The sequence below is a fragment of the Babylonia areolata genome, chromosome 24 (genome assembly GCF_041734735.1).
Source record: "Babylonia areolata isolate BAREFJ2019XMU chromosome 24, ASM4173473v1, whole genome shotgun sequence".
Lineage (NCBI taxonomy): Eukaryota > Metazoa > Mollusca > Gastropoda > Neogastropoda > Buccinidae > Babylonia > Babylonia areolata.
The window spans coordinates 9,871,611-9,874,110 of record NC_134899.1 but is presented as its reverse complement, the minus strand read 5'-3'; the positions used below and the strand labels follow the sequence as shown (position 1 = coordinate 9,874,110).

Genomic DNA, 2,500 nt, shown 5'->3' with positions numbered 1-2,500 from the left:
TCTCTGCCCCCCCCTCTCTCTCTCTCTGTTTCTGTCTGTCTCTCTCTCTCTGCCCCCCCTCTCTCTCTCTGTTTCTGTCTGTCTGTCTCTCTCTGCCCCCCCCTCTCTCTCTCTCTGTTTCTGTCTGTCTGTCTCTCTCTGGCCCCCCCTCTCTCTCTCTGTTTCTGTCTGTCTCTCTCTGGCCCCCCCCCTCTCTCTCTCTCTCTGTTTCTGTCTGTCTGTCCTCTCTCTGCCCCCCCCCTCTCTCTCTGTTTCTGTCTGTCTGTCTGTCTCTCTCTCTGCCCCCCCCCCCTCTCTCTCTGTTTCTGTCTGTCTGTCTCTCTCTGCCCCCCCCCCTCTCTCTCTGTTTCTGTCTGTCTCTCTCTCTGCCCCCCCTCTCTCTGTTTCTGTCTGTCTCTCTCTCTCTGCCCCCCCTCTCTCTGTTTCTGTCTGTCTCTCTCTCTCTGCCCCCCCTCTCTCTGTTTCTGTCTGTCTCTCTCTCTCTGCCCCCCTCCCTCTCTCTGTTTCTGTCTGTCTCTCTCTGCCCCCTCTCTCTCTGTTTCTGTCTGTCTCTCTCTCTGCCCCCCTCCCTCTCTCTGTTTCTGTCTGTCTCTCTCTGCCCCCTCTCTCTCTGTTTCTGTCTGTCTCTCTCTCTGCCCCCCTCCCTCTCTCTGTTTCTGTCTGTCTCTCTCTCTGCCCCCCCCCCTCTCTCTCTGTTTCTGTCTGTCTGTCTCTCTCTGCCCCACCCCCTCTCTCTCTGTTTCTGTCTGTCTCTCTCTCTCTCTCTGCCCCCCCCCCTCTCTCTCTCTGTTTCTGTCTGTCTGTCCTCTCTCTCTCTGCCCCCCCTCTCTCTCTGTTTCTGTCTGTCTCTCTCTCCCCCCCTCTCTCTCTCTGTTTCTGTCTGTCTCTCTCTCCCCCCCTCTCTCTCTGTTTCTGTCTGTCTCTCTCTCCCCCCCCCCCTCTCTCTCTGTTTCTGTATGTCTCTCTCTCTCCCCCCCCTCTCTCTCTCTGTTTCTGTCTGTCTCTCTCTCTCCCCCCCCTCTCTCTCTCTGTTTCTGTCTGTCTCTCTCTCCTCTCCCCCCTCTCTCTCTGTTTCTGTCTGTCTCTCGCTCCCTCCCCCTCTCTCTGTTTCTGTCTGTCTGTCTCTGTCTCCCCCCTCTCTCTCTCTGTTTCTGTCTGTCTCTCTCTCTCCCCCCCTCTCTCTCTCTGTTTCTGTCTGTCTCTCTCTACCCCCTTCTCTCTCTCTGTTTCTGTCTGTCTCTCTCTGCCCCCCCTCTCTGTTTCTGTCTGTCTCTCTCTGCCCCCCCCCTCTCTCTGTTTTCTGTCTGTCTCTCTCTGCCCCCCCCCCCTCTCTCTGTTTCTGTCTGTCTGTCTCTCTCTGCCCCCCCTCTCTCTCTGTTTCTGTCTGTCTCTCTCTGCCCCCCCTCTCTCTCTGTTTCTGTCTGTCTCTCTCTGCCCCCCTACCCTCTCTCTCTGTTTCTGTCTGTCTCTCTCTGCCCCCCTCTCTCTCTGTTTCTGTCTGTCTCTCTCTGCCCCCCTACCCTCTCTCTCTGTTTCTGTCTGTCTCTCTCTGCCCCCCTACCCTCTCTCTCTGTTTCTGTCTGTCTCTCTCTGCCCCCCTACCCTCTCTCTCTGTTTCTGTCTGTCTCTCTCTGCCCCCCTCTCTGTTTCTGTCTGTCTCTCTCTGCCCCCCCCTCTCTCTGTTTCTGTCTGTCTCTCTCTGCCCCCCCCCTCTCTCTGTTTCTGTCTGTCTCTCTCTGCCCCCCTCTCTCTCTGTTTCTGTCTGTCTCTCTCTGCCCCCCCCCCTCTCTCTCTGTTTCTGTCTGTCTCTCTCTGCCCCCCTACCCTCTCTCTCTGTTTCTGTCTGTCTCTCTCTGCCCCCCCTCTCTCTCTGTTTCTGTCTGTCTCTCTCTGCCCCCCTACCCTCTCTCTCTGTTTCTGTCTGTCTCTCTCTGCCCCCCCTACCCTCTCTCTCTGTTTCTGTCTGTCTCTCTCTGCCCCCCTACCCTCTCTCTCTGTTTCTGTCTGTCTCTCTCTGCCCCCCTACCCCCTCTCTCTGTTTCTGTCTGTCTCTCTCTCTCTGCCCCCCCTCTCTCTCTCTCTCTGTTTCTGTCTGTCTGTCTCTCTCTGCCCCCCTACCCCCTCTCTCTGTTTCTGTCTGTCTGTCTCTGCCCCCCCCCCCTCTCTCTCTCTGTTTCTGTCTGTCTCTCTCTGCCCCCCCTCTCTCTCTGTTTCTGTCTGTCTCTCTCTGCCCCCCTACCCTCTCTCTCTGTTTCTGTCTGTCTGTCTCTGCCCCCCTACCCTCTCTCTCTGTTTCTGTCTGTCTCTCTCTGCCCCCCTACCCCCTCTCTCTGTTTCTGTCTGTCTCTCTCTCTCTGCCCCCTCTCTCTCTGTTTCTGTCTGTCTCTCTCTGCCCCCCCCCCCCTCTCTCTCTGTTTCTGTCTGTCTGTCTCTCTCTGCCGCCCCCCCTCTCTGTTTCTCTCTCAGTTTCTCTCTCTGTTTATTTGTCTGTCTGTCTGTC

General features: G+C 56.7%; 1 protein-coding gene across 4 annotated transcripts in view; it reads right to left on the bottom strand.

Moving 5' to 3' along the window:
* The window catches only part of LOC143299066 (uncharacterized), a 283,702-nt gene that overhangs the window by 235,239 nt on the left and 45,963 nt on the right, over positions 1-2,500 (bottom strand). The gene's annotated exons all lie outside the window — the stretch shown is intronic.